Consider the following 22,999-nt stretch of genomic DNA (forward strand, 5'->3'; position numbering starts at 1 on the left):
GAAATTGTTGCTTTTCTAACGGACATTACTTCCCATCTTAATGACCTTAATATGAAGCTCCAAGGCAAAAACAGCACAGTGTGTGACCTCATGTTAGCTGTCCGTGCTTTCCAGAGGAAGCTGGAGGTGTTCAAATGTGACTTACAGCAGGACCTGCTTCACTTCCCAAGAATTTTGGATCAGACTGCAGGAAAACATCACCATCACAATTATGCTGAATTCCTGGACAAGCTGATTAAAAATTTCCAAACTCGCTTTGAAGATTTCCCTTTGGGAAAACAAGTCTTGCTGTGCATCGAAAATCCATTTCTTGTCAAAAATATTGCAGAATTCTCAAATGAAGCCACAAAAGTCTTCCAATGGGCCAGTGCTGCTTCTCTGCAAACAGAGTTAATTGAGCTACAAGAAAACCTAGCACTGCAGGAATCTCACTGTGACCTTGTCACCTTCTGGACAAAGATGGTTACTGCGGCAGGTGTTCCTCTCCTGCAGAAGATGGCCCTTCAAATTCTTACAATGTTTCCCTCAACGTACTGCTGTGAATCTGCCTTTTCCACTATGAACATGGTGAAAAACACATACCGCAACACCCTCACCAATGAACATTTACATCAGTGCCTCCGCCTTGCCCTCACACCTTTTATGCCCAAGTTCAAACAACTGGTGGCACAAAGAAGGTGTCACCTTTCACACTAAAAGGCCTACCATGTCATTTTTTTGTGTATAGTTCTAAAGTTTGGGGATTGCCTTTTTTTGGAGTTCTCTATTTGGAATTTGACCGTCACTTTTCCGGACCTCAGACTGAATGGAAATTTAGTAAGTGGACCTTTCAAATTTATATTTGAGTAGCCCTGTGCTAGAGTGTCATCATTTAATCTCTTCTATACTGTATTCATCTTAAACAAATAAAGATAATCTTAAAAAAACCCACAACACTGGGGTTGTAGGACTGGATACCGCATCCAGAGTGAGTAAGCGAGTTAGAAAAAAGGCTTAATTGCAGGGAGGAGAATCAAAATGAGGCAAATGAAGGTTAAGAGGTGGCATGACCAAAGTGTTTAAATTATAAAGTAAGTTAGTACAGTGGATCCATGCTATTACTTTAAAATAAATTCTGAAACAAGAGCACTGAGAACTGGACCTTGTTAAGGGTAAATTTCACACAAAGCTTCAGGCAAAGCTTCATAGACACATAGAATAAATCACCAAGTGTAGGACCTTAGCGACCTTCAGATCTAGACTTGAAGTTATTTTGGACAGTCTAGGTGACTAGGATTAACAAGCTAGTTGGGCTGAATGGCCCATTCTTGTCACAATTAATCTAATGTTTTTATGTCCAATCAGAAGTGAATAGTTGGAGAACAAGTTATAGGCCTTAAGAGGAGAAGAGGGAGCATGCTTTTGTACTGTTTGGAGTTGGACAAGTGTAAAAGTCACCCAGGCTCAAAATAAGTCTATGAAAGTGGGCAAAAAAGGGAGGGAAAAGGGAATAATTCAATCTTCTTGACATTATTTTGTGTATAGGAGAAACATTGTGTGGTATTGTGGCAAGGAAAAAATGTTTCCTAAAAATGGATTGATTAATAAATAAGTGTTAGAGATTTTGAAAACCCTCAGTGGAAATGCATTGTTGGTTTGCTGGCTGGGATGAATAGAAAATGCAGCGATAAATGTTCATTAAACTGTAAGGGCCGAAACAAACCTCAGATCATGAGACAGCTCAAAAGGTTACACCTGAAAATCTTTATTTTATTATTTCTATTGTGACAAAAGTGCTGGCAGGAATGGACTGAAGACTGTCAAGTATGGGGGACAGTGACAATGTAAGAATCTTATGATAAAGCACAATAATTAGCCCAGTCCATTCTAAAATTGCCACCATGAAACATGTGCACTGAGGCTTAATTCCAATCTGAGGTGTATTTTGCTGAAGAAGATGACATGTGGGATGTGTAAAAATTAAAACTCACCATTTCCCAGGGACTTTTCAGAACCCTGAGATATGGTGGTGCAAATGGGAAAATGCAGCCACATTGTGTAGCATATAGTTTTCTTCAGTACTAACTCTGAAGTTTCTAGGTATTGCAGCCCCTCCATTGCATGGGACTACTGTCTATTAAGAATCGTGAAACCAGCTTTGCAGGTTAGAAAATGTTTCATGCACTTTGAATATTTTTTTTTGATTCATGAAATGTGTTTATTTTGAAAGCTTAATTTCGAATCTTTGCTTTTATATATGAGTATCGCTTGCTTGGGAAAAATTTGTTTCTGTTGTTTAAATTTAAAGTCCATCACATCATCATTTTTGAAGCTGCTAAACAGCAGATATTGCATTGCTAGGAATGTCCTCCCTGAATTAATATCACAGGAGCTAACTAATGAATTACAGTCCAGCACAGGCGTCCCATGGTCTGGTATACGGCTGTTACTAGTGAACGAGTGCGGTTAGACAGTCGTGATTTTGATACTCTGGGTTGGACTCGTAGCTCGTTTTTCTTGACTTGATTTTCATATTAGTGTTTCTGCTCTTGTAAGTCAATAGAATTTAGGTGGATGACTCTGCTGTGGAGCTGTCAGGCTGCTTTGTGTTCTCATAACTGCCATAACAGTCAGAACTCCTGAATTTAGCTAAGGTCTGGTACACACCTGCTTGAAATCTGAAACAACTCCTTCCAGAGTCTCTCCCAGCTTTATCTTCTTGAATTTTTCACAGAGTCCTTCTCATTTGTTATCTTCCTACTTACTGTAAAGTCTCTCTTTTTATTTTACACTCCTAGTGCATTTAATAGCATGGATTGTCCTCTCTTTTAATCAACAATGATCTCACAATCCAAGATGTTTTCTTCCCTTGTTGCTCGTTTTTAGATACAACGCATTCACTCACTTCACGTTTTTTGATGATTTTGTTCCATTTCTCTCCAAATAAATGTTATAAAATACAATTTGTAGAATACAATGTTATGTTAGGATACAATACAAGCCTTATTTCAAAGCACATGGAAATAAAAAATGTATATATTTTGCATTTCATGTGAAAATGAGAGTATTGTGCTCCTTTAATGCCTCACATACAGGTAGACCAGTTTTTAGGTGTTTTTGGTTTTTTTTGTTTTAAATACAGCAGGTATTTTACTTAAATATCCTCTAGAAACTCTGACTGGAATGGCTAATGTCTGGCAGCTATTTGAGATCCTCCGGTAGGAAAGAGAGGAGAATATGTTGCAGTTCACGAGGCCCTTTGGGCCCTGAGACCCGCGCCGCTGCATAATGTACATCTGTCAGCCTGTCAATGGGCTTTCACCCCCTAGCGTCTCATTATATTATCCTGACAGCAGGTGCAGAGATTTTAATTTGCTCATATAAATCATGTATTTATATACTGGGAGCTTAACTGTGCTTTTCAAAAGTGGCAAGAAAATCCTGAGACACCACAGTGACACCTATTTAAAAAACACAGGTGTTGAGCTCTGGATGTCTTGAAAAATGACAGCCTTACCCGTGTGGGTTTTAGCTGTTTAAAAGACACACATGGAGGCGTGCATTGCTCTGTAAGCCATTTGTTTTTTTTCTCAGTCTTTTCCCTTGGACCAAGCTGTGTAATTATAAAATTCAGAAAGTATGACCAAAAGTATTCTAATACTACTCTATAAAAAAAAAAGAAAAAATCTGAAAAAATAATTCCAGAAGCATTTCGGTGGGTAATGGGACCTGGTAATGATAAGCCCAAATTGTCTTCCAGTACATTAATGGAATTAACCTTTTCATTACTAGTATTGTAGAAATCGCCAGCTGCCCACCTAGCTTTGGGGTCACCATGAGTGTGTTTGCACAACAAATGTATACAAATATCCATCATTTACTATACCTGCCTGATACACACATTTTGTGGGGTGCTGAAGCCAACTAAACACAGTGCCACTTTCTGAATTCATTTATGCCAGTTTAGGGGAACAGAGAACTGGAGCATAATGACTACAGCAGGATAAGGCAGTAATCCATCCTGGATGAGCTCCTGATCCATCATGGAGCACATCAGCCCTAGCAGCCAAAGTCGTTCACAAAAGACCAGTTTAGAGTCACCAGAAAATGTCAAGTGTCACGAGAGAAAACTGCAAGCTTAAATGAATCTTATCAATATGTTAAAGTGTGTGCAGCCTATAAGTACAAACATTTTACTGCCAGTTATATTTACATTGACCCTAACATCGACTAATAATTTAATTGGTATAAAATAATTGGTCCAAACACCACGGTCAGTGCAGAGCAGTAAGAGAGGAGAGAATCCAAGAGGAATTTGGATCAGAATGAAAAGTGTGATTTTTAACCTGCAGTGATCTCTTTGGATATAGCATATAATCGTGTTGGCCTTCTTAAACTATATATATGTACTACAACTCTGATGGCAAAAAAGTGAAGCTTTCAGGGGCTACCAGGGGGATTTTTCACACTACTTTGGTTAATTTATGATATTGCTGTTTCCATAATCACAGGGTGAAACATTCAGTATACAGTAATCCCTCGCTACTTCGTGGTTCACTTTTCGCGGATTCACGACTTCGCGGATTTTATATGTAAACATATCTAAATATATAACGCGGATTTTTCGCTGCTTCGCGGGTTTCTGCGGACAATGGATCTTTTTACTTGCTTCCTCAGTTGGTTTGCCCAGTTGATTTCATACAAGAGATGCTATTGGCGGATGGCTGAGAAGCTACCCAATCAGAGCACGCAGTTAAGTTCCTGTGTGCTGCTGATTCGCTCAGCGATGGAGTGCTGCATTAACCAGGAAGTCTCATCTCACTCATTCAGCATTAACGTGCTCCTGCTACTGCTTCAGGGGCCGTGTCCAAGCGCCAACAGAAGATGCAAATGATTGCAGAAAAGGTAAAAGTTTTGGATATGTTGAAGGAAGGGAACAGCAACACCGCTGCAGGACACCATTACAGCATCAATGAGTCCACGATTCTTTTTATTTAAAAAGGAGGAAAAGCATATAAGATCTATGGCCGCAGTGTCCTTTAACCAGGGCGCAAAACGAGTTGCAAGTGGACGTGATAAGTGAAGGATTACTGTAGATCTTTTTTTTAGAAGTAGTCCGTAGCAACATATAAAATCAAGTACATTTGATAGAGACTTGGAGTGAATTTTCTCTAGCATCGCTCCAGGACAGAGGAAGCAATGGACCCAATGCCTCCAATGCATAAAATGAAGAAAATGGCTGTACAGTCCACATTCTCGTATCTCCATGTAATCACGTGTTTACCATTAGGATGCTCCTCACACAACATTCAGTTGTAGTGGCCATCTTGAATCTGATCAAGCAACACAAAAATAGAAAATAAAACACTGCACCACAAAATGCAAACTTACACTCACATTGTCTATATGAAACACATTTAAAAATCAGAAGAGAAAAGGTATGCCAATTCTACAATATAGGTAAAATGGCTGAACTATATACTGTATCTTGTTATGATGTAAGCGATAGCTCAAATCTTCTTCCACTTCATCTTTTCCCACTTCCATGTGGGGTCAGAGTCTTTGACTGCCCTTCTCTGAACAGCTCGGCCCTGCACCTCCTCCCTATTCCTTCAAGTATCCATCCACCTCTGCCTAGGCTGCCACCATTTTCTCTTTCTCTGTACTTTCATTCTATTCACTCTTTGCCCCCATATTCATTGTCTCTCCTCATCACATGTTCATACCATTGCCACCTACTTTCCTGTACTTTCTTAAATATCTCTCACACTTTTGTTGTACCTTTGATTGTCTCATTTCTTATTTTGCCCTTTTTCGTAATTCCACACATCCAAATCATCATTCTCATTTTTGACACATCTAAACTCTTCTACTACAATCTTATTAATGCCCAAGTCTCAGCTCCATATATTATTGCTTGTCTTACCGCTGTCTTAGAAATCTTACCTTTAATCCTCACCCTAATTCTTCCATTGCCCAATATTCCTGAAAACCTTCTTCCAATTGTTGCATCCACACTGCACTCTCTGTATTCAGTTCTCCATCTTGGGTTCTACTGACTGGATATTAAGATATTTAAACACATCTACTCTTTTCAGAAGCTCTCCCTGCAGAATACCTTCTGAATCTTGATAATAATTAAGTCTTAAATGTTCTGTTTTCTTCCTATTTATCAGCGATCTTCTATCTTCTAAAGTCCTTCTCTATTCCTCTCAGCTCTTCTCCATGTCTCTATTCTTCTAAGCTCCTCTCCACTCCTTCTTTTCTGGTGCTACACAACACAATGTCATATACACAAATCATGCACCGGGGGACTGGCCTGCTATCCAAAGACTCAGCACATCCATAACCAAATCAAAGAGGTAAGGACTTCAAGAAGATCCCTGGTGCAAGACTGAGATCTTGTCTGTTTAATGATAGCTTCACTAATGCAGATGTACTTGCACAAGTCTACTTTGTTTTTTTGCTTGTATCTCTCCTCGTCCATAGAGTAGTTGTTCAGTCCTCCCATGTAATGATTCTAATTTCCTGGGCTTGACCCCTGAGTTTACGATCTCAATCATAATTCCTTTATCAAGTATTTAACTAATTTTGACCACACTCAGTTGCGTTAAAAGTTTGTTCTATAAGCATATTATTTAGAAACAACTCACATTTGTTCTCTTGTTATCTGGAAAAAATGAATCTATTTTGTATTATTATGCCATATTTATATCACTTTTGGACAGCCCCCTTATTAATGTTTATGAATGTTTTCTTTTTTAATTGTTATAATGGTTGGGTTTGTTGATTTTCTTTTCTATGCACAGGTTTCCAATGTAAATGAGACCTTGGCTTTAATTGACTTCCTCTGTAAATAATAAATAATAAAGCAACACAAATAATATAACAATATACATAACCTTTCCACCATTTATCGATGGCCACAGCCTGCAGCACATACTTATCCTGATTTTTCTCTTTACAAAATCCAAGAGATCTGTGTCCCAGCATTTTAACCGAGTGACTTATGGGTTATGCGTCTGCCAAATCTAAGATAAGTTGCTCTCTTTGTGATGTACACAAATTTCATTCCTTGCTCTTGTGGATGCCTACATGAATGGCCACTAGAGAGTACTGCGCTCTGCTCCTAAGTTAACAGATGGCACATCTTCTGGGTTTCTGATCCTTCAGGGGTCCCCTTCTCTGGGGCCATGCAGCTTACCATTCATCGGTATAGTCTACTGAATAAGTGATGTGACCTGTAGAATCTATAAACTCCACAAGTCTCTCACTTTACTTTTATTCAGGCTGCTCCAGTCTCTTGGTATATGGATATCAGAGATGCTGAGCCTCTATCTTAAACTGCATGCTGCCTGTTCTCCTCCTCCTGACACCTTATTCCTCTGAGCAGCATGAAGAGGAGTGCATGATGCTGAGTGAATGATTGTGAGGAATGTTAGGAACACTAATAAAGAAAATCACACAAGTCACATATGATTGCGTGGTGTTTGTTAATATTTAGGGTCATCATTCAGGGTGTGGTAGATACCACAATTCTAAAGACTTACAAAGTTTAAATAAGAAAAAAAAAATGAAATGAAATAACTGTAGCAGTGAGTGAAAACTACTCCAGACTGCCAGGTCACAAGTCAGTAATTTTGCCTTAATTTAGCACAGTGTGTGGCTTACGCACACCTGAAGATTCTGTGATGAAAATATGAATGCCTCCCGAGACTGTACACAGTATGAAGCAGGCTGCACTTCTGGAAGTTCATTCTTTTGCAACAAGTGTGCTGAACCACATGATGATGGTGGGCTCTGGAGAGCTGGGGATGAAAGATTAAGAAATGGGTAAACACGGACAAGACCTGTGAGTGTGATGTGACTGGCAACAGCATCAATATGGTGCTTCAGATTGTGCTGTCAGCACAGGCTACCACACTCAGTGACCAAGAGAGTTCAGGAAATGGATGGATGAATGGAAAGAGTAGATGTAGATGCAGCCTTAATCTGCAAAGAATAGGAATAAAAGATGGATTAAAATAGTGCATGGAAATACAGTATGTGTGTGGCGCAGCGGTTAAGGCTTTGGACCTCAAACCCTGAGGTTGTGAGTTCAAGTCCCGCCACTGACACTGTGTGACCCTGACCAAGTCGCTTCACCTGCCCGTACTCCAATTGGAAAAAGAAATGAAATGTAACCAATTGCATCTCAAAAAGTTGTAAGTTGCTTTGGATAAAGGTGTTGGTCAAATAAAAAATGTATATGATGAACTATTTGAATAGTTTCCTTTAAATTCTATTGGAATCAAGGAGTTTAAGCTATTAAAATGAAGGAGAGTCTCAGGGCTATTTAAAATATGGCTATAAAAGAGTATATTTTAAGTGAATTGCATAGTGATACTGATTACTGTGTAAAGGTACAATCCTAAAGCATTAAAGTTAAATTTGTATAAGTATTTGCTAGACTAGAATGTTAGTTTACATACAATAGCTACACGGGTAATGGAAGGTTTTGTTTTCTCCCTTATAAGCTAACATGTTAATGGAGCATTCATGACACTCAGTTTTAATGCTGATGTAACATTTAGAAAGACAAATTAGATTGCTTGCTTGATTGGCAGGCACCCCATCCAGGGATTGTTCCTGCCTCGCACTCACTGCTTGCTGGGATGGCCTGCAGCTTCCTTGCTACTCTACTCAGGACAAGCAGATATGAAAATGGATGGATGAATGACAGGTACAGAGGCGCACAGTTTTCTGACTGTGTGTCATATACAGTCGTATGCGTTAGCATATACTAACAAAGATATTTAATATATGACCTGTCAATATGGAAACTATAAGAGATGTAAACCTTAAACAAAAACACCACAAACAGGAAAGTTATTTTCTGTGTGTATTACTAATTTTTCTCTTAATTTTTGGGTCAACTCTTTTTCTTTGAGGTTCACTAACACTTTTAAAATGAAGATACAGGAATTTGGGTTGTGGAGTTTGTTTTTGATGTATCTGTCATACTTAATGGGCGGCACGGTGGCGCAGTGGTAGCGCTGCTGCCTCGCAGTTAGGAGACCTGGGTTCGCTTCCTGCGTGGAGTTTGCATGTTCTCCCCGTGTCTGCGTGGGTTTCCTCCGGGCGCTCCGGTTTCCTCCCACAGTCCAAAACATGCAGGTTAGGTGGATTGGCGATTCTAAATTGGCCCTAGTGTGTGCTTGGTGTGTGGGTATGTTTGTGTGTGTCCTGCGGTGGGTTGGCACCCTGCCAGGGATTGGTTCCCTGCGTTGCGCACTGTGTTGGCTGGGATTGGCTCCAGAAGACCCCCGTGACCCTGTGTTCGGATTCAACGGGTTGGAAAATGGATGGATGGATAGTCTAATCTAGATTGTCTAATTACACATGGCTGGCATTGACTGTTAATTTTCTCAATGACCCTCTTTAACGTGTGTTTGATATATAGATCACATCTGTGTATACTGTAATCTAGTCATATTGCATTTACACCTGGCATTAAAATACGTCTCTCAGTGTCCACCCATGTATGTAGCTACTAAAACGTATTTAGAATGAAAACTGGATGTTCAAAATGACCTAACAAGAAAAAAAGTGAAAAGAAGATGGCATTCTACACACCCTGCGAGATTCTTTTGTGTTTTCCAGGAGCTTCATTGTTGTATGTGCATGGATAGTACACGCATTTGCATTTCCACTCGTGTTAAATGTAATCTGCTTAACTTCAAATGTAGTCTGCATGATTCACCATCAGCACATTCACACCCAGTTTTTAATGTTTTTAGGTGCCACCTGATCAGGATCCATGTTAATGCAGGTGTAAATGGATATGCTTTGCTTTGGCTACAAAGTATAACCGGCTCTGTCCTTTCTTGCACAGCGCATCAGTATTGGCAGTCCAGTCTAATTTATCATCCAGCTGCACTCCCAGATATTTATAGGTCTGCACCATCTGCACACAGTCACCTCTGATGATCACGGGGTCTATGAGGGGTCTGGGCCTCCTAAAATCCACCACCAGCTCCTTGGTTTTGCTGGTGTTCAGGTGTAGGTGGTTTGAGTCGCACCATTTAACAAAGTCCTTGATTAGGTCCCTATACTCCTCCTCCTGCCCACTCCTGATGCAGCCCACGATAGCAGTGTCGTCAGCGAACTTTTGCACATGGCAGGACTCCGAGTTGTATTGGAAGTCCGATGTATATAGGCTGAACAGGACTGGAGAAAGTACAGTCCCCTGCGGTGCTCCTGTGTTGCTGACCACAATGTCAGACCTGCAGTTCCCGAGACGCACATACTGAGGTCTGTCTTTAAGATAGTCCACGATCCATGCCACCAGGTATGAATCTACTCCCATCTCTGTCAGCTTGTTCCTAAGGAGCAGAGGTTAGATGGTGTTGAAGGCGCTAGAGAAGTCCAGAAACATAATCCTTACAGCACCACTGCCTCTGTCCAAGTGGGAGAGGGATCGGTGTAGCATATAGATGACGGAGTCCTCCGCTCCCACCTTCTCCTGGTATGCAAACTGCAGAGGGTCAAGGGTGTGGCGTACCTGTGGCCTCAGGTGGTGAAGCAGCAGCCGCTCCATGGTCTTCATCACATGCAACGTCAGAGTGACAGGCCGGAAGTCGTTCAGCTCACTAGGACGTGATACCTTTGGGACTGGGGTGATGCAAGATGTTTTCCAAAGCCTCGGGACTCTCCCCTGTTCCAGGCTCAGGTTGAAGATGCGCTGTAGAGGACTCCCCAGCTCCAACGCACAGACCTTAAGCAGTCCTCGCGATACTCCATCTGGACCTGCTGCTTTGCTGGCACGAAGTCTCCTCAGCTCTTTGATCACCTGCGCTGCTGTAATTGTGGGTGGAGATGTCTCTCCTATGCTGGTATCAGCAGAAGGATGGGTGGAGGGTTTAGTACTCCGAGGTGAGAGTGGGTTAGGGTGGTCAAACCTGTTAAAGAAGTTGTTCATTTGGTTTGCTCTTTTCACGTCTCTCTCACGTATCCAGTGATGATCTTCATGCCATCCCACACTTCCTTCATGCTGTTATTCTGCAACTTCTGTTCCAGCTTTCTCCTGTACTGCTCCTTCGCCGCCCTGAGCTGGACTCTGAGTTCCTTCTGCACACGCTTGAGCTCATGCTGATCACTGCCTTTAAAAGCCCTTTTCTTCTGGTTCAAAAGGCCCTTAATGTCACTTGTAATCCATGGCTTGTTGTTAGCATAGCAGCATACTGTTCTTACTGGAACTACAGTGTCCATACAGAAGTTGATGTAGTCAGTAGTGCAGTCAACAACCTCCTCAATGTTCTCACTATGTGATCCCTGCAGGATATCCCAGTCTGTAGTTCCAAAGTAGTCTCTCAGAGCCTGCTCTGCCTCAGGGGACCACTTCCTGAATGAGCGTATTGTTGTAGGTAGGACCCTCACTCTTGGCTTGTAGTCAGGCTGAAGCAGAACCAGGTTATGATCTGCTTTCCCAAGCGCAGGCAGCGGGGTGGCGCTGTATGCATCTTTAACGTTTGCATACAGTAAGTCAATAGTCTTATTTCTTATTTCTACTGCAAAGAAAATGCAAAATATAAAGATAGAATACAGTGGTAGTCTCTCACAGCTCTAGGGTCTTGTTTGCAAATCCTGGCCTGGTCACTCTTATCTGGGGTTTGCTCATTCTCCCCATAGTTGTGTGGATCTCCTCCCTCATCCCAAAGACTGTTATTAATTTATGATTATATCTGCAACTGTCTTGACATAATTGCATCAAATTAAGACAACTGTTACAAATGATCTATTAAAAACTAAATTAATCATTGTATATGATACTAATATTAAATCACATACTTTAAAATATAATGGATTGAAAACACTTAACAGACTTCTCCATTTTCACAGAAATGTTAAAGAGATGAGATGGAAAAAATTGAAATGCATGTTCTATTGGTTATTGTGAAGGAAATGTTATTTGTATTATTTTAAATATTTATATGTAATGTATGTATGTACAGTAAGTATGTATGTATGTATATATATATATATATATATATATATATATATATACTGTATATATATATATAGAAGAGAAGGTCTGTGATACAGTTTGCATATTTGCAGCTGGAGATCCCCAAAGGGAGAAAAAATGAATCACGTATCATAAAGTAGTTTTTATTCCTGAGCTTTCAACCCCTGCCAGGGGTCTTCATCAGAGGGTAATGCTTAGACTTTCAAGAATCAAAGGCAATATATAGCAAAACATTACGTGGGGGGGGGGGGTGGCTAAGTCAGTGTTATCAGGAGGGGGGGTATTGGGTGTACAGTTTATTTATTATGTACATGTTCTTCTTACGTTTGCATATGCTGGATTTATGTCCAAGTGTCTGTTGATGGCGTTCTCATTTGATAGCCAGGATTCGGCCAACTCTCTGCTGTTTCTTTCCTTTGTGGCTTCTTTTTATTCTCCTTTTTCACCCACTGCAGGTTTTTTTTTGTTTTGTTTTTTCTTACCGTTTCTAAATTTTGGAATTAACTTGACAGGCATGATATGTAAAAAGTTTTTAGAGCTGTTCCCCATTACTTGACTGTCTAGACACTTAAAAACAAATCTCAGTTTATCCCTTTTAGACTGCTGTTAAAAATTTGCCCTACTAAAGGTAAACTTAACTGTTTTAGTTTTTGCATATGTGCATTACCAAAACATTTAGATTTGTATTACATTAGGGTCACTTGATTAAACTAGTGGTTTAATCACTTCTACCCCCTGAATTCTATTCTGGTTATGTCAAAATACTATAATATCCCCCTTAAACTAATATTTATAAAACGATGCACACTGAAACTACTGTCTGCATTGGGGGTCTATAACACAGTCCCAATATCAGGAATCCAGACATCCTCATTGACCACCTGAAGAAGGCATTTAGATAGTTTTACATAAATGGCGACTCCTTTACTTTTCTGTTTTGCCTGTCCTTCCTAAAAAATGGATGGGCATGTTTTCTATTCATGCCCATCTTTGTAATTTAGCCAAGTTACTGTTATTGCTATAATGTCATAATTGTGCTCAGCTACATACAGTGCATATCCAGCGACTTGGTTTATTTTTGATACTCGCAGCATTAAAGCAAGAAATGTTTAACGTGTTACTTATTTTACTTTGGCACATTTTCTCTGGGCTAGATTTTAAGTTACTATGCAGATTTATTTTTACACCCATTGTTCATCCCTTCGGGTACTGCTCTAAACCTGGCCGCCTGTCTTAAATTCCCTGATCCCCATTCCCTAGTTTAAGCAACCCTCAAATAGCTCTCTCATATGCCTCTCTCATATATTAGTGTTTCTCCGGTTCAAACTATAGTTGTAATGTGATAACAGAAATTTAAATTAAGTTGCAGTGCTACTGGAAAATATAATTAGATGACCACTTTACTATGTACCACTTTATACCCAATTCTCCTTGTAAGTGCTATAGAATGTAAAAAGATGTCAGCCTCTCTAATTACAGTAGATGAATGTTACCAGAGTCATAAGGATTTAAGAGGAACACTTAAAGGAGGGTCACTGGTCAAAGGTCTGATTTCTATGTTAAATCTCTACTCAGAACGGACCCCTGGTGGGAATGACCCAAGAGAGTAAAAGGGAGAAAGAGACAAAGCCATGTGAAAGAATTCGCAAAACGCACACTAACCTCTAAGGTTCTTTTATATTGGTGGACAATTTAATGCTGGAAATGGCTGAATTATTAGCATTGATTTACATGTACACCCCATAGTACTTACCTATTTAATGTTCACTCATCACGTATGTTATAGTCACAGCAGTGGCCAAGAACCTGTCACTTATGCCTCAATAGACATCAAGACTTTATTGTTGCCCCATGTCACCTTCCCTGAAGGGGCTACAGTCATCTAGCACGAAGACCACAGCTCACAACTAAACAAACATGCAGGACATACTCCAAAAAAGGTCAGGAGGTTCTATTGTCAGGTTGTCCTGATCGCTACTTATGAACAATCTAAGCAAATAACAAGTCACTCAAACAAGCACACTGGGGCAGACAATATCAATAAACAAGGCAAGTTTAATTTAGATAATATTCAAACTTTAATTATAATTTATGTTTATTTGCAGAAACACCAGGTATTAAACACTAGAGGTAAAAAGTAGAAGAAAACACAACCTGAATGATCACATCAATGTCCATAAAACAAGTTTAACTTCAGTATAACAAGGAGAATGTTATTTAAATAGTTTATTCTTCTTAATCTAACTAAGGTGTTCTTTAAAAGTATGCACTTTCCTGGTGTAGCCTTGGTCTGCTTTCTTCGTTGGGACACATTGTAGATGGCACTTCACTTTTGTCCTTGGTCAGTATGATGTTTCAATACAGATGCTCAACACCCATTCCCTCTGAAACGAACACTGTGGGTCATTTCTCTATCTCATCTGCCCCACGTGCACCCCTCTCAAAAGCCATATAGAATTTGCCTCACTCAATAGCTATGCTTTGGCTTGATGGCTATTTTTTTTTATTCATTGTTTTTTGCTAGCATTCAACAGTTATTTTAATTATGAGATACAAGTTAAAAAAACAAAGTCCCCTAAAGCCCTTATTTCACATTTTCTTACAAGCATGTACACACTGGTTAGTTTATCTGAGCTTAAACATAAGCATTCTTATAGATAACACTTCTTAAATTTTGGTTTTGTATTTACATATATTCCCAGAATTCTGAGCATTTGGAAATCTTTTTGAAAAAAATGCAAACATACAAAATTGTAAACACAAACACACACACACACAAATTAACCTAGCCATTTAAAGACAGCCACTAACAAACAGACTCTATAGGTAAGAAAGAGAAAAGATAAACATTTTTGACTAAAAGTAAAGTCAACTTTCTCAATTTGGTGCGCTCCCTTTACTCCTAGAGCAGTCCAGAACAAGAATGTCCAAGTCCATACTTTCCACATTTGAGCATATACTTTACATTTTAGTTTATTCAAATATATGACACTTTCTGCAAAACACCATCTCACTCATCAAGATTCTTGTGTTTTGATGATCAGAAAGCAACATCACATTGCAGATCAAAAGCAGTACCATCAGGCATTTGGAGAAAAAAATTAAAATAGCCATAAATCACATAAACATTCATGGATTACATTCATAACTACTACACATAATGCTACTGAAAAGGAATGAAGAGATTTGTGAAAGAGACAGCTAGCTGGAGAGATGCCTCCAGAACTTGGATGCAGAAAGAAGAAATAAAGATAGCAGCACAAAGAGGGCTTGCCCCCCAAGCCCTGTTTCAGACGCCCTTCAATATTAATACAGATGAAGTGCACAAACAGTGCTGCAGGCAACTGGGTGCTACATGAATAAACCATTAGAACGAGAGAAGAGCTTAAGATAAGGATGGACTATTCAATCAATGTGAACTTGTCATAATGTTTTTTTTTTATGCAAAAGCATTCATATCTCTTAAGAGACCATAAATCTGCCCAAGCAAGGGGGGGGAAATAAATTCTGCATCATGCTGAATGTGATCTGTGTCTTCAGGAATCATTAATTCCCTAGGAAACATCCTACCTATTTGAAAATGTAAATTTAAGCACAATCATTTGGCAAAGCCATATTCTAAATTCAAAAAGCTTAAAAAAGTCATAGCTTAGAACTAAAGTGAGTGTTAAGTCTCAGAGTCCATGCACTTCCGGTCTGGCTGAGAGAACGGTGTGCTTATCTGGCTGCTGCTTCTCAACAACTCTCTTGTGACATTCTTGCTGGTTGATGTGTTACTTCAATTGATTTTTATTATTTTAGGAAGTTTAATTCCAAGAGCTTTACTATTTGTTTAAAAATTTCTGTTATTAATTTTTTTGTAGGGGAGACTTCATTCAACATCAAAATTCCAGTCATCTGCAAGCTCCTGCACCTGTTGAGGCCTACTGCCAGCTTTTCAGCTATAATTCCCAGTTGGACTTTGGAGCAGATACTGTATTGTGACTGATCTAGTGTATGGAAAGAGTTTAGATCTGGGAGATCAAGTATATCCGATTGAGTGTTCGGCATCCCTTCTGCTGGATCTTTTCAGATTGCTTGACAAACCTGCTGCCTGACTGATGCAGTGCATACACCAACAAATTCATCTGGTGGGTTTATGTCCTCTTGTTGGATTACAGTTTATGCCCTGTTCACCTTCTGCTGACAAATCACTGGAGAACGCTTGAAATGCTGAAAAAATATTCAACCCCCTGCTCAATGGACACTACTGGTTATTTCCCACTGGTTTTAAATTAGCCCAGTTTCTTGGTGTTCTTTGGCATCTGTTAGGGTTACTAGCCATCCAATAAAATACTGAATCATCCTGTAATTGACTTATTAGTCTTTATGAAGACTTATTAGTCTGTAATTTCATACACAACTTGCATGAAAGCCCCCACAACACCCATAAAGGCATCTGTATTAAAGCATAAAGCCAAGGGGGGAATGTTGTCCCTTATGTCTCCACCTTAAAGGTGGCAGGTCTAGAAACCACATTATGTCCATCGTGGATCTCGACACCATTGGACAGTATATCGCTCTACCAGGAGCAGCATTAAGTCTATTTGGTCCATCTCCCATTTGAATGATAACTACGTAATGTGTCATTTTGTGAATTTCACTTCTATTCTCCCACTCACAAAAGCTGTCCTATGTGCAAATTCTATGACTGCTGTAACAAAAGGACACAAAGAGATTAAGGATCTTTGGGGCACCTAGAAGGCTAACCCCATATATTCAAAGAAAACATGGGTAAAGCACTTTAAGAAGAAAAGAAACAATGTTATGACACGAGTCTCCAAGGCAGATGGGCTAAGATGGCGTTACTTTTTAGTAAAAAAGGATCTTGCCAGGAAGAGATGGATCCAGGCAGGCGGAAACTGGAACTGAAGTCAGAAGTGTCATGGTTGTCAGTCTTCTGGTCTGCAGACAGAAGAAGAGAAGAAGCATTAGTTAACATTGCCCTCTGGCTTTCCGTAGGAACATTACAATTATCCGAGTCCTTAACACTAGAATCCCTGAAGCCTACGAAAAAGTCGTGATGCCTGCCACTTTAAATTCCCTCGCACCTTGTCATCAGCGTCTTTGTTCTCCAAATGTGTCAATCAGCACAGGCAGCAAGCAGCCTGCAGTTTAGGTTCTCCCAGCTCAAGTCTGTTTAACTGGGTGTGAGCTGTCAGGCATTGTATATGGTAAATAATATATTGTTATTTGGAATACATACATTTCATGTGTGTTCCGTGTCTACAACGATCCGTGTAAATGTAGGATGACAGGAAATGCAAGGCAAGAAATTTTGAACACATAACTAAAACAGAAACTTTTTTCCTGTTATAGTAATGATTAACAAAATGCTGAAATGAAGTGTATAATGTGTGAAGACTGAAGTCCAAATATCAAATAAACACTTTCACAAATGATATAAAAAAAAGCTTTATTCAAGAACATATCTGTAAAAACTGAAGCCCAACTATCAATTGACAGAGAGCCAACCCGTCTGCTTGGCTGGTGCAGAGGTAAGAATTGTGGCCTCGTAATTAAGAGGTTAGCGGTTTGAACCCGGGCTCTTCCCATTTTGAGTCGTGAGCTGCTATTATAATTACTATTATGTAATATGTGAAAATGCCATTATCTGAAAACGTCATTTGAACATGGTTGTTTTTTTTTCCCGATCTTGCCCAGTCTCAACATGTAGGTGCATGGTACTGAGAATACAGACAGACTTCTTTTTGGGTGCATACACTGTCCAGATCTAAACTCTAAAGTGATTTTAACTGCAGGTGGAAGTTTCTGTCCCATTTTATTTATGGTGCCAAGAAGAGTTGTGTTGCGGTGCAGCAGTTAATTAGCCAGAGAAATTGTTGTGAAGAAGCTGTCTGTTGTTACGGTTCTGCCTTTGTCCATAAATGGCTTTATGATCACAGTCTCCAAAAGTCTTTCTCCAGTGAGATAACTGGGATTTTTTTCCTAAATAAGGAGTGGCATTGCACATGTTCTTTGTCTCCAAATCTGCCGCAATCCAAAATTTTATGCCAAAGAAAGGACAACAGACCTTGGTTGGAAACAGTTGCTTATCAACAGTAATATGTTGCCATGGGTTGTAATTCAAAACACAGCTCTCAACAAAATGTTGCCAGATGTTTGAGATCGCAGCAAACCTGTCATTTTTCACGTTGTGCACGGGTGTCTTTGTTGTCAAAGCGCAAATGCTGTATGATACTCTGATTGAGGTCACGGGGCATCGTATCTTTGATTGCCGGTACAACAAATAGTTCTGAGCAGGCATCAACCACAGCACCATCACTGTTCTTGTGAAAAGAATGGAGATTAACAACCATCAACTCAGAGAGGGACAGGCAAGTTCATTGTACCACGTGAACGTCACTGACAGAATAAAACTGAATTTATAAAAAAAAAAAAAAAAAAAAAGCGCTAACTTTTACAGGTAGCAAAAATTTACACCGGGTGTTACAAACTCAAATCAAATGTATGTTTTTATTATATAATAGTAATAACAATAGCAGCTCACTACTCAAAATGGGAAGAACCGGAGCTCGAACCTGCAAGCTCTTGATTACAAGGCAGCAGTTCTTACCTCTGCACCAGCTAAGCAGACATGTCAACTTTCTCTTGATTGATATTTGGGCTTGGCTTTTTACTCATTGACAGCAATATGTAAATTGAATGATTTTCTTTTGTTTGCTTATATTCTTGAATAAAAGCGCACTTGTTTTGTTATACCTTTTGTGAAAGTGTTCCTTTGATATTTGGACTTCAGTCTTCACACATTAAACACTTCATGTCAGCATTTTGTCAATTATTACTATGACCTGAAAAAAAGTTTCTGTTTTAGTTATGTGTTCAGCATTTCTTGCCTCGCATTTCCTGTTATCCTACGCTTATCCAGATCGTTGTAGACACGAAACACACATGAAATGTCTGTATTCCAAATAACGAGATATTATTTACCTTATGCAATTCTAGGCACTTCACACCTAGATGAAGAGACTTGAGCTCTGAGAACTTTGCGTCTCACTTCAGCTGCATCGGTGGTAGGGATAGGATAGCAGGCTGCTTGCTGCTTGTGTTGATTGACACATTTGCAAAACAAAGACGCTGGTGAAGAGGTGCAAAGGTATTTAAGTGGCCCGGCATTACAACCTTTTTCGTAAGCTTCAGGGACTCTAGTGTTAAACTGCACCCTATGCGCATGCATGTGATGCTACCTTTAAAACACCTTTGCTTAATGTCCATTTTCTTAACAATAATCCTTCACTAATGCATGAGCTCATTCAAGAGAAGGAACTGGGCATACTGCGTTTGACTAAAACGTGGCAACAGCCCAATAACTGTTCTTGTCTGCTGTGATTTACAGAACTGATTTTAAAGTAAAATGCACCATTTACTCAGTGCATACTCATCCTTCGAAAATCTTGCAATCCAATTTTTAGGCTCACAGCTTCTCATTACTATTACAGTGCATCGTTACACCAAGCTATGTCATTGTTTTAATGCTGATCTGTCATCAGTTCTTCTTTTAGCTACTGCCCTTTCTCCAAACTGGTTGGTGACTTTAATATTCACGTTGACTTTCCAGGGTGTTCTTTTGTTGCTGATTTTTGTTTTATCTGTTTTATAATGCCATGCTATTACTCAGCATATCACCTTCCCTATTCATTGTAAAGGACACACACTTGATCTGCTGTCCCGCCCTCTAATTTTACTGCTTTCGATTTTCCAGTTTTCTCATCATAAAGCTATCACTTTCAATATTTTGACTCAGTTATCTAAGACAGATCATACTCACATAATTTTATCAACCATCTGTTCTTTGTTCTATTATTAGTAAGAATTCTTTTCCTGACCCTCATTCTTCCACCAATGAATTAACTGCAAATGTTAATCATTATTTATAATATTGTTTAGATACTCAAGCTCCAGTTAGAACATGGACATAAAACACTCAAGTGGACCATCTATGGGCTGCAAGGTCAAGGATATCCCATGATTCTTTTTTCAACATTCAATAAGCTTCTGCATTCTCACTTTTTAGTGCTTCTTCAGAAGTTTGTTATTCTTTTTTAAAATTTTCCCATCTAAAATGAATTCAATTCTTCAACAACTCAGGACTACACCACTGGCTTCACTTCCATCCTGGATGAGTATTGCTTCACCCGTCACAACCTATTTTTCAGAGTTCTCTCCAGTTAATGATATTGTGATATCACAGATGATATCTTGAGCATGGGAAAGGTGTTATATGAATATCGTATATACTCATGGATAAGTTCTCCCACAGATAAGTCGGGACTTGATTTTACCGTATAATTTCTGGTATTTTATAATGTCGGTTGTATAAGTCGAATGTGGAAAACTCACGCTATTGGTATAAGGGATTATGATATGCTAACGACCACCTGAGAGAGTAACCACGGAGCTCGCAGCCTAACCTCTTTCTCTATTCTGCCTATGTGACCACACGGTAATACCCAAACTATTCCAAAGCGACAATTGCACTGTTTTCTGTTTTTTGTATCTTACACCCTCATACACCTTTATCGTAACAGCATCCCTTATCTACGATGGAGCGTTTGATCAGAAGAAAATATGAAGCTGGTTTTAAATTTAAACGTCGTTGAAGTAGTGAAAGAAATTGGTAACTGCACTGCTGCAACAAAAATCAATGCATCTGAAAAACTGATGTGAGATTGGAGGAGGCAAGAAGATGTAAAAAAAAAAAATTAAGTATCGCATTTTTAAATGGGCGTCTAAGTCGGGGTCTGATTTTATGATCGATTTCAGGTTTCAAGACCCAACTTATATGTGAGCATATATGGTAAAATATAATATTCTTAATATTATTATCTCTAAGTCTAAATCATCTACATGACAACTGGACCCTATTCCAACTGTCTTAGTCAAAGTGTGTTTAACTCGTTCATCTTTTGACTGCTGCCCTTTCCTCTAGTGTCGTTCCTTATTGTCTTAAAATTGCTGCTGTCACCTCTATTATCGAGAATGCTGGTAGTAATCCCAACAATTCCACTAGTTATCGTCCATTTTCTGATCTTCCCTTTCTTGCCAAAATTGTAGAACATGTTGTTGTTTCCCAACTACAGGACCATTTGAACATTAATAAATATGTTGAGCCTCTTCAGTCTGGTTACCACTCTAAACATTGCACAATAACAGCCTTGGTTAGGTTAAGAAATGGTCGCTTCAGGCTGCTGATTCCAGATTGCTACGTATTCTTATGCTTTTTGATCTTAGTTCAGCATTTGACACTACTTGTCACACATTATAATTGGAATGCCTGTCTTCACTGGTACTGCTTCTTCATGGTTTCAGTCTTACTTAACTAACAGATTTCAATTTATTAACTGAAAAACTGCATTTCTCACAGTTCATTGGTTACCCATTCTGCCATTCTGTGCCATGGGGCTCAGTGCTGGGTACCTTTCTTTTTAGTACTTACCTCCTGGTTTAACCAAGCATCATCATTGAATTCAATTTCGCTGCTATGCTTATGACATCCAGCTTTATATGTCTTCTAAACAAGGTTTGTTCTCTGTCCTCTTTAGTTAGTTGCCTCCATGATTTTAAAATTTGGATGGTGCTTCATCTGCTCAAACTTAATAGTGCCAAATCTTAAATTCTGCTTCTGGGCTCTAAAGCTATCCTCTCCAAATTTGATAACATTTGTTTCAGTGACACCCCTATTACTTTATTTTGGTGTTGTTCTTGACAGTACTCTTTCCTCGTAATCCCAAATTAATGTCATATCTCATTCTGCCTTCTGTCACTTTCGTAATATAAGGGTAAATCAAAAAGTAAAGGCAATTTGAAAATTATGCTGTAACCGTAACGGGTCGGTTTAGTTCAAACATGCACAGTTCAGCACTCTGCCGTTATTTTAGTTGAAGCCAAGGACAAATGAACATAGATGCTCTGTTGCAGGACTCCACCACTGTTGAACAATGCTCCATCGTGAGATTTCTTTGGGCACAGGGAATGAAACCTGCTGAAATTCACCAAAGGATGTTGGCTTGTGCAGTAAGTTGTTTGGGTACACATCTTGTGCAAACTTTATGCTACCCTAAGTCATTATGCATGATGGCATGTGCTCATCCATAGCTTATATCCAAATGTGCAGCAATAGCAGTCAACATAATCTGTCGGTCTTCTCTGATGAAAGCATTCGCCAATGTGATGTGGGCTTGTGTGCGTGATGTTGATGGTCGACTTGTTCTTCCCTCTTTAAACATTTCTACCCATTCAGAAATTTTTAATTAAATCATCTTGTGCTCATTTCGTGCTGAGCCAACATTCTTCTGTTCTTCTTCTTCTATGGTTTGTTATTCAACAATAGTGGCATAGTAAGTACAATAGTAAGTTCTGTATCAACTTTAAGGCTCTTGTCCTCACTTAAAGCACCCCATGATCTGGCTCCCGCTTATTTAAAAGATCTTCTTAAAGATTGTACCCCAACCTGCACACTGTGCTCTTCTGCTTCTTGGTGTGCCTTCAGACCAGTCGTCTTCCATGGGAGGTCGGCCTTTCAGTTATGCTGCTCCTCGGCTCCAGAGCTCATTCCCTCATTACATCCACACTCTCGAGTCTCTTTCTTTATTTAAAAAAACACCTTAAAACTCACCTTTTCAGAATTGACTTCTCAGTGCTGTACATTTTGTTCCAATTAAATTGTCATGATTATTTGTTTTATTGTATTATTTAATATATCTGTGTTTTATTTTATTTATTTAATTCATTTTAGTGTTTTATGGTTTTATCTTGCAATGTGTCCTTCAGTGTCTAGAATGGTGCAATTATAAAATGTATTATTATTATTATTATTAGAACTCTGCTTGATTGAATAAAAAAGAAGTCATGCCATTAATAATCATTTGTTTATAATAATGACTGAATGCACAAACAGCACATGCTATAATCTGAAATAGAACCCATTAGAAGCCTGCAAGGACTTTCTTTAGT

Source organism: Erpetoichthys calabaricus, chromosome 4, assembly GCF_900747795.2.
Source record: "Erpetoichthys calabaricus chromosome 4, fErpCal1.3, whole genome shotgun sequence".
Classification (NCBI taxonomy): domain Eukaryota; kingdom Metazoa; phylum Chordata; class Cladistia; order Polypteriformes; family Polypteridae; genus Erpetoichthys; species Erpetoichthys calabaricus.